Source organism: Bactrocera tryoni, chromosome 4 (assembly GCF_016617805.1).
Source record: "Bactrocera tryoni isolate S06 chromosome 4, CSIRO_BtryS06_freeze2, whole genome shotgun sequence".
NCBI classification, from domain to species: Eukaryota; Metazoa; Arthropoda; class Insecta; order Diptera; family Tephritidae; genus Bactrocera; species Bactrocera tryoni.
This window is the reverse complement of record NC_052502.1, coordinates 73,572,106-73,582,165: the sequence shown is the minus strand read 5'-3', so window position 1 is coordinate 73,582,165 and position 10,060 is coordinate 73,572,106. Positions and strand designations below refer to the sequence as shown.

At 29.4% G+C, this 10,060-nt stretch overlaps 1 long non-coding RNA gene across 2 annotated transcripts in view; it reads left to right on the top strand.

Annotated features, from left to right (window-relative positions):
• LOC120774002 overlaps positions 1-10,060 on the top strand; it is a 134,487-nt gene that overhangs the window by 117,654 nt on the left and 6,773 nt on the right. For both annotated transcript variants that reach the window (XR_005705209.1, XR_005705210.1), the window contains exons 5-6: positions 1,427-1,579; positions 1,643-1,822. This is a non-coding gene — a long non-coding RNA (uncharacterized LOC120774002). The remainder of the gene's footprint in view (positions 1-1,426; positions 1,580-1,642; positions 1,823-10,060) is intronic.

Genomic DNA, 10,060 nt, shown 5'->3' with positions numbered 1-10,060 from the left:
CTCAAAAGTTTCTAGAAGAATCATGAAAAATTAAAAAATTTTTTTTTAATATCAAAAATAATTTAAAAAAAGTTAATTAATATAAAAAATATTTTAAATCATCATTATGAAATTGTTGTTAATATCAAAATAAATATTTAAAACACTTTTCATTTTTAGACAAATTAAGAAACAAATTAGAAAGCTTGTTTCTAACAACAAAAATAATTAATTAATAATATTAAAAATATTTTATAGTTCTTTTGAAAGAACCAATTAATTTCCAGAAGCAAATTTAATAACTTTACCAAAAATTTAAATTATTAAAACACTTTAATTTATCAAAATAGATTAGAAATAAATGAAAAAATCAAAAAAAAAAAGAAATTTAAAAAACTTATATAAAATTTTTTTTCCTGAAAAAATTTAAGAAAAATTAAAAAAAAAACTTGTTTAAAATAAAAAAAAAACAATTTTATAAGAACGTTAAATAATATTAAAAATATTTTTTAAAAGAATTTAAATTTTCCAATTTTTAATTATGTTCCACAAACAAAATTCTTAGTTTTACAAAAAATTAAAATTATTAATAACATTAAATTTAACAAAATAGCCAACAAATAATAAACAAAAAATAGAAAATCAAAAAATAAAAAACAAAAATCAGATATAAAAAAAGAAAATAATTATAAATAGAAAATATAAAAAAAGAATAAAATATGAAAAAAAATTAAAAGAATAAATTTAATTACATTTTTTTTTCAATATCAAAATTAAATGAACTAAGATAGCTAAAAAATAATAAAGAAAGTTCCAAAAAAAATAAAATAAGCAAAATAAGAAGTAATTAAAAAAATTAAAAAAACCTAATTCGTAGTTTTATTAAAAATTAAAATTATTAAAAAAACTTTAATTAATATTACGAATATTTTAAAGAACCAATATTCGTAGTTTTATTAAAAACTCAAAATTATTAATAATTTTAAATTTACTAGATCGGAAGAGCACACGTAAAAAATAAAAATAAAAAATCCAAAAAAAAGTAAGAATAAATATAAATGGAAGATATGAAAAAAATTAAGTAATAAAATAATAAATAATAAAAACAAATAATAAATTAAAGAATAAAATATAAAAAATATGACAAAATTAAAGAATAAAATTGAAAATATGTGCTTAAAAAATAGAAAATTAATTCTAAAAAATTATTATATATAAATAGGAAATTAAAAAAAATTTAGAAATCAAAACATCAAGCGTAATTAAAAAACTTGCTTTCAATTTCAAAAATAATTATCTGAAAAAAGTAAATTATTATTCAATTTTTTTTACAGTGTTTAAAAGAATTTATTTAATACTTAATTATTTTACAGAATCTAATATCTTTATTTTTCTTTTTCAAACGACGACTGCCTAATAATTATAAATTTGAATTTTTTAATTACAGACTCACGCTTTTTATAGTATGCCATGGTCTAGCCGCTTGTTGTTGTATGATCACTGCACTACATTTGGAGTTTGGAGCTTTAAGCTCATGATATTACTAGAAATCGTTGGAGCCGATACCGTCATTGAGCTTTTTGTTGTCCAGTTAGGTTAGGTAAGTGTTGGTAGTCTTCCGTTAAATTGTTTCGGTTGCGACTTCATTACTCAATATTTGCAGCATAAAGAGCACACCGTTATTTTGGAGCAAAATTCCGCATAACAACTAGTCTTCAATGCACAGAAAATCATCATAACGATTAGCAAGCTCACATTCTTCGAGAGTGCCCATAATTACTGTTAGAAGACAACTTTTTCGATGCCAAAACTTTGTGAGGTGGTCTGTAGCAGATTTGTTGAGGTAAGTTCATATAAATTTATTTAAATATAAATTTTGTTTAATATATCCCACTATTCGGAGTGATATTCCAAGAATTTAAGTCGTTAGGTTATAAGTTATATTCATATATTTTTTTCGAACAATGTCTTACTCTCTTCATACTATTATGAATTGTGCTCCAAATTTGAAAAACCTCTGCATTCGTGATATCATAGGCAGTCGAGTCCGTATATAATTTCCTTTTCCCCATTAAAGATCCCTAAAACGTGAATTTCTCTTCTTTTAAAAAAGGCTCCACTGCTATCAGTGATCAAGCTGTAGCCTGCGATGTAGTTTGGCTAGGTCTCACCAACAATCAGGCCATATTAGTTGGGACAACTCAACGCAGATCAACGCATTTGCTATTGATTGCGGATATCTGTGATTCTCAGACGATTTTTCTTTCTCTGTACCCTCGTGGTGTGATATTTTCAGACTACTTCGGTAGCCAATATTACCTTTTTGCAAATCCTCCATAATATTCATAACAATACATTGGAATATCCAAAGTTCTCATTACCTTTGTATGGCCAGAACTCTTTGGATACTTCTATTTACCATACCTTGTCTTTCGTGTTTCCACAGCTGTCTTCGTGAATTTGCATTAAAATGGAAAATTCTAAGTTAATTACAATCGAATCCGCTTCCTTTTGGGCAGAAAACAGCTTCAGTAGAAACTAGAAAAGCGACCTTATCTAAAACTGCCAAATAAATCTCCCAAATTGGCAGCTGCACGCGCAGCTGTAGGTGAAGATCTGCTATAACTGTCCGGCAGCTGACCGTACAGCCTCCTTGAATCAGTGATATCCGCAAGCAACCTAATCTAGACCAGTTTTCTAAGCATACAATTTTAATTGCAAGTCTCAAATGTCCAGCGAACTTGTCACAATCTAACAAAAGCTGAGAATTAGTGGATATTTTATACTTCCCAGCCTTCGCAAACCGACCAGTTTCGCAAGTATCGCTTCTACTACCAGCGCGGTCACTCTACTTTGTCTCTTAGTGGACAGTCCGCATCGCCAACTCGGCATAGACACAATGGTATCTATTATCCTTTGTCGAAAAGCAACTATGCTAATACCGTTATGCTGTCTTACTTGTTCGGCAAACATCTTAGGCTGTATCACGTTAACATAATATTACAATTGTGGTCGAAACTAGTTCTACCCTATGAACTATGTGCAATGCAGAGTGACCGATGGCCTTCGTTGACGTGGCTGTGAAATGGAGCGGCAGCCCGAAAAATAGCCTGCACCCCTTTTTCTTTGTTTGATTCATAGCTGAAGTCTTTGTTTGACAGCTTTTCGGCTTTCGTTTTGTTTCGGATGATATAAAATCGTGTGGGGCATCCTATTGTCCGCAATTTTCGGAATTTTATTTTGCAGAAGCTTGGACAAGTTCGTTCTATTGTTAAAGGCTGCTTAGGCGGACGGGCTTGCTAACTAACGGCTTTCCTGAGAACCATGTGAATGACAACGTCCAGCGAAATTTTTGAAGGTCATGTGATTTTCCGCGTCCAGTATGCTTTTGAAGGACATGCAACTAGTTCGACCGCATTTTTGTGTAGGGGTTTCTGCTAGATCGCTGGAAGCTGTGAACAGCATTGACACTATTGTCTTCTTCTTAATAAGCTGTCTAAAATGTGATTAGCATTTTAACGGAAATTTCTTAAAATATGGTTCCATTGTATTTTCTGGTTTTTTCGAAAGGATAGCATCTTTTTGTATCCTCAGAAGGGTTAAAATATTTTATTTCATTCAGCCTGTGAACTCTGTGAGACTTTAATCTATGGGATGTACAGATTATTTCTTCAATTTTCTGTGTGTTAGTTCGATGTGAGCCTTTTCACTTATGGCTCAGAAAGTTTGATGTGAACTCTTCAGTTGCGTTGTTCCGTAGTCAAGTCCATTTTAAAGACGGTTGTTTAAATTTTTATTAGTTGTTTCTTATATTTGAGAGACGAAATGGTGAGAAGTATGAACCACATTTCTCGAGCTCCAATTGATCCGCAGTTCACTCTATCTATGTATGTATCACCAAACTTCTCCAGCTCTCATTAAACTGCGGTTCACTTTAAAATGTAAAACGGTCTTTCTACTACCTCTATGTGAGAGGAATCGGTCTTCATACTCAGATTCTTTCCATAATGACTCTTTAATTGTTTGTTGGTTGTTTAAAAAAGGATGTCTCAAGAACGTCAGACCTTAAGCAACACCACTTAAGATATTAGATCCATTGTGCTTCCAAGTAAAACTTAACTGAGTACATTTTAAGAACTCCGTGGACTTTCTGAAAAATGTTAGATTTTTCCACGCTAACTTCCCGGTTCCTTTTAATATGAAACATTGGAAGCCGTTGGAGTTATCCAGTCTCAACCGGCTGAAGTCTGAAATGCTATGATTAAAGAACAAAGCGCTGTGGTATTTCTACTTGAACGGAAGTAGACCAATTCACTTTCGTTTATGTCGATCTGATCTCGTTTGCTTGATCTTGGAGCTAGAGTAAATAAATGTCTAGTGTTATTGAAATTTCATACTTCTTTTTAAGAGCTTTAAAATTCATAAGTTCAGCCTTTTCGTGTAGTGAAGATTACTTGGTAGAACTTTCTTCCTTTCCTTTTGTCGGTAACTTCATTGGAACTTTTGGCTTGGAAAAATGCTTGAGACTCGGAGTTTTGATGTTTAAGTAACTTTGCTTTTCTTTCTTCTATGATTTTTGAGTATTTTCATGATTCAAAAAGAGTAGTTCACTGCGGTGAGAAAGCTGCCGTTATTGGTTAGCAACTATTATTGACCATAAGATTTGATTTTCGTTTTATTAACGATGAAATCAGATCACAGAGCGATCAAATGTCAACGCTCCGCTAGCTTATAACATTGCTTAAGGATCAGTGTGGAGTATTTGGTATTTTTTGTCAAACCGTATAGAGGAATTATCGAAAGTAATGAGCACTAAGGGAGTATAAGCTTTTGGTCTATAAAGGACACTGATCAAACGGTTTCCTTATGATTGTTATTGGTGGCCGATTCAGAGCATTTGATTTTGATGAAATAGAATTTTTAAGCTACTGATGTCATAAAATAGCTTAGTGTGCTTTCTAACGATAGCTTAGTTTAGGAAAGGAAAAAGTCAAGTTCGTGTATCCCATATAGTGGTATACTTGGAAACCTTGAATTTATGAACTTCGCCTACTTCGTAATGGATTAAAATATCAAGGAACTGTCACTCATTTTATGTCGTAGACCAGTCCGCCAAGTGATCACAATCTAGATCCAATATGATCAGCATGATCAACTTGATCACTCCAAAAAAATTATTTTAACACAAAATATTAAGTGATGAATGAATGTACTGCCCAAAGTTGAGCCTTACGTCATTGTAATGGAATGTACTTGTAAACAAATACACACACGAATGCACAAACTGACTGACGAGAAAGTCAAATTATTCAATGAACTGCGAGAATATGAATGGCATAAGGGGACGAGAATTACATGACTCTCAAGATAAGCGCTTACAAGTAAAAATTAACAACGAAAAAACAACTATAAAAAATAAAAAAACAAAAAACAGATAAAGAAAAAGAGAAGGAAAAGTGTTTGTAAATTTCGTAAGAGTGCTGCGAACAAATTTTAAGTGATAAAGTGTGAGAACTGCGCGCGAGAGAGTTGCCGCCAGAAGATTAGAAGGGCTACAACAATTTCCTATGTGTCATCAAAGGCAAACAGAACGATGAGTGGCGATATGAAGGCGATAAAAAGGAAAATAGAATACGATTAAAATTATAGAAATGGAAAATTACTTTACGAGCGCGAAGAGATATCACAGATTTGAAAAGCGAATGGAGTTTTATGCGCTCAATTCGTGTGTGTGTATGTGTGTATGTTAAAGTAGATTGCAGCGGAATTCGAAGAATGTTGAAAATATGATAAAGCGTAGGAAGTAGAGTCGAAAGCGCATATGCACATGACTCCATATGTGCTTATTTTATTACATAATTCTTTTTGATACACATTTAGAAAGGGTTAGGGTTAAAAAATATTTTTCGTTTTTTTTTTAAATAATTTTTTAACATTTTTATTTGTATTTTTATACCCCGAACAGGGTTGTGAAACCCAGAAAGAAGCGTCGGAGACTCTTTAAGTTTTATACAGGGTGATCCATATTCATAGTTCCCTACTTTTTTTAAAGAAAACACACAGAAACTTCGAATTTAATGGGGAATATTTATTATCATTCGAAAGAACTTTCTTTGGCATTAATTTTTTGCGTGCTATCTATTTCAAATGTTGGCCGCGGCTACGTCTCAGATGGTTCATCCGTTGAGTCCAATTTTCGATGACTCGTTCTAGCATTTCCACTGGTAACTGGCAAAGCACACGCGTGATTTTGAGCTCCCGTCCCTGAATCGAAGTGGGATTGTCCGCATAGACTTTAGACTTTACATATTCTCACAGAAAAAAGTCTAAAAAATGTGATGATTTTTGAAGAAATATAGGCCGATGATTCCACCGCCCCACAAACCACACCAAAACGTTGTTTTCTTTTTAGGATGAAATGGCAGCTCTGGAATCTCTTCAGTTTGCTCTTCGTCGAAACCACTGCAATTTTGCTTGTTTAGATGCCCATTGAGCCAGTTATAGTTCTCACCGCTGAACAAAATTTGGCTCTAAAACGTCAGATATTCTTGGAACTTTTCAAGAACCCATTGAGCGAAGCGATGCCGCTTGGGAAGGTCGAGCGACTTTAGTTCTTGCGCAAGCTGTATTTTGTATGCTTTCAATTTAAGATCTCGACGTAAAATGTCGCAAGTTGTTCTATACGTCAGTGCGAGTTGACTCTACACGGTCTTTGTGTATACTCTCTCTACGGCTGCTATATTTTCTTCACTGCGTGCTGGACGTGGTCTCGACGTACGGTCGAATATTATCCTTTTCTCCGCACATGATGCTACTACTTATTTGTTAGAACTGCCGATATTGGACCACTCTGTTAAGCTATAAAATGTAACTGTGAAGGGGAGAAGATCTGTTTGTTGTAGCCTTTAGAAAAAAAGCTTTCTACACACTGAAGTCTGTTGCACCTTACAATACGATTTGTACTTTGCAGAGCTGCTATATAGGCATTGAGCTCGCTGGTTGTAAGCTCAAAGCTAGTCAAGGATTGCATGACTTCACTGCTGTGGCAATTGTCGAAAATGTAAAGCCGATAAGCTCACTCAAAGGGACACCCTTTGCTTTTTGACTTCCGATTTTCACTGGATGCTCAAAAAATATGGCCAAGAAACTATGATGAACGAATTCCAAAAACAATTTTCATTACATTTTGATTTGAAAAATATTTTTTAATTAAAAGCCGTAATTATTAATTTTTAAATTCTGTTTGTGGCGTTTAAAAATAAATTAAAAAAATCGAAAGTGTTCTAGTGACGTTTTAGCAATAAAAAATTATTATATTTTTAATTTAAATTAAATATTTTTTTAACATAAATTTTTAATTATTTTTAAATATAAAAAAATTAAATTTATTTTAAATTATTTATTTTAAATTAAATTTTTTTTAACAAAAAAATTAACTTTTTAACAAAAAAAAAGTGAAATTTTTCGTATTTTTTTTTTAATCTTTTAATAAATTTTTTTTGAAATTTGTAATTAGATAATTTCTCAGCGCTTTTCCGCAAGCGCACACAAATTCCTTTCCCCCGACATCCGAAAATTAAATTGAAGCAAAAAATACACTCGTCCATCCATACACCACAAAAGGCAGCAATTAGCGCATAGCAGTAAAGTCGAAAAATTAGAAACAATATTGGCGAAAACGGAACACGGCAGCGTAAAAAAAATCTGCCAGCGCACGTACTCATACATAAATATGTACATACTGTTGTTGCTTGACAAAAACTGCAAAAAAATCATATCTAAGCAGCAAAAATAAAAAATAAAAACAACAACAACAAAAAATGTACGCAAAGTTTTGCTGTTTAGGCGGCGGATGAAGTTGGCAGCGGCGAGTGAAGAACGGTGACGGCCGCCGATCGGCAGCGGCTCGCCAGCGGTCGCAGCGGCAGCGGCAAGCAAGCAACACGCGCAGCGCACACAAACACATAAACTTGGCTATATGTACATATGTATAGCCATGTGTGTTTGTACATATCTATTTTTTAAAATATATATAAATATGTATGTAAGCAGGCACTTGAGGCGCGAGCAAAGTATCGCACATACATATACGCCGAGGAGATTTAGGAAAAAAAGCGTTTGGCGAAAATTAACGAATTTGGAAGTAGCATAAAGAAGTAGCGAAGAAAAAGAATGGCGGCAGCTGAACAAAGGCGGTGAAGCTAATAAAAAATTAGTAAATGCTTACGTATATGCGTGTGTATGTGTGTGCATGCAAGGCAGCGTGGCACAGCGCGCATTTACAGGCGCTGAAGGCATTTCAGAATGCGAAATTATGAATGAATGAAAGTTTGCGGATTACAACGCTGCTTAGCCGCTTTGCTGTTGATCTTTTTTTTTTGATCGTTTACAATTGAATATAATTTTTTTATTGACAGAAATTTTAATAAAATATTTGCTTTTTTAATTTTCAAAACTTATGTTAAAATTACAAAAATATGAAATTACTAAGAAATTTTGATACAAAATTTAGTAGTCGAACTTCTAAAAATTTTAGAAAAAATTTCATTTGGAACTTTCAAAATTTTTATAAAAAAAAATTATTTTTAAAAATTTAAGAATTTTAAAATTAGTACCTATAAGAAAAAATTATTTTAATATTTTTAGACTCTTATTCTGAATTTAAATTTTTTTAGTTTTAAAATTTTCTAACATTATCATAAAAAATTTAGTTTTTTAATATTATTTATTTATTGACAGGAATTTTTTTATTTTTTTAGTTTTTAAAATTTTCTAACCTTATTATTAAAAATATAGTTTTTGAAATGTGATTCGTCAATTTTTTTGATAGCTTAATATTATTTATTTATTCACAAGAATTTTTCTATTTTTTGAATTTTTAAAATTTTCTAACTTTATTATTAAAAATATAGTTTTTGAAATTTTACAATTTTGAAACTTTTTTTTAAATTAATTTTTGAATTTTTAAACCTTGAAAACTTTTACAAAAAATTTATTTACTGAATTTTTATTTTTTGAGTTTTAAAAATTTCTAACATTATCTTTAAAAAATTAGTATTTGAAATTGAAAACTTGTATAAAAAATGTTATATGTACATATATAAAAAATTTATTTATGAAAACAATTATTTTCACAATTTTTAAACATTAAAATTTTTATAAAAAATTTAATATTAGAGTCTTAAAAATTTTTATGAAAAAAATTAGTAATAAAACTTTTGATTAAAAGATCTTAAATTTATAAAAATTCAAAAATTTAATTTTTAAGTTTTTAAAACTTCCATTAAAATTTATATTTTTTGGGTTCCTAAATTTTTTATAAAAAAGTTTATTTTCTGAATTTTTATTTTTTGAGTTTTAAAATTCTCCAAAAAATTTAGTTTTTGAAATTGAAAAATTGTATAAAAAATGTTATATTTAAAAAATTTAGTTATGAAAAATATTAATTTCACAATTTTTAAACATTAAAATTTTTATAAAAAATTGAATATTAAAGACCTAAATATTTTTTGAAAAAATAGTATTAAAGATTTTAAAATTTTTATAAAAGATCTTAAATTATTAATTTTAAAAAATTCTAAAATTTTTATTTTTAAGTTTTTAAAACTTCTATAAAAATTTATATTTTTTGAATTGTATTTTAATTATATAATTTTTAAAACTTTTATAAAAATTTATATTTTTTGAATTGTAAAATTTTTTATAAAAAGTTTCATTTTTGAATTTTTAAAAATTTTATAAAAAATTTATTTTCTGAAATATTATTTTTTGAAATTGAGTTTTAAAATTTTCGAATTTATGTAAAATTTTGAAATTTTCACCTTAAAACCTCTTTAAAAAAAATCAATTATACGAAAATTTTATTTTTTTTCTCTAACATTATTATAAAAAAATAAGTTTTTAAATTTTTTTTTTCTTCAATTTTAAAATTTATAGAAACAAAAATTTTTAAATTTTTAAACCTAAAAATTTTTCTATATTTTTTTTGAAATTTTAAACCTTTTATAAAATAATTATTTTCTAAATTTTTTATATTTTGAGTTTTAAAATTTTCTAACTTTATGATAAAATACTTTAGTTT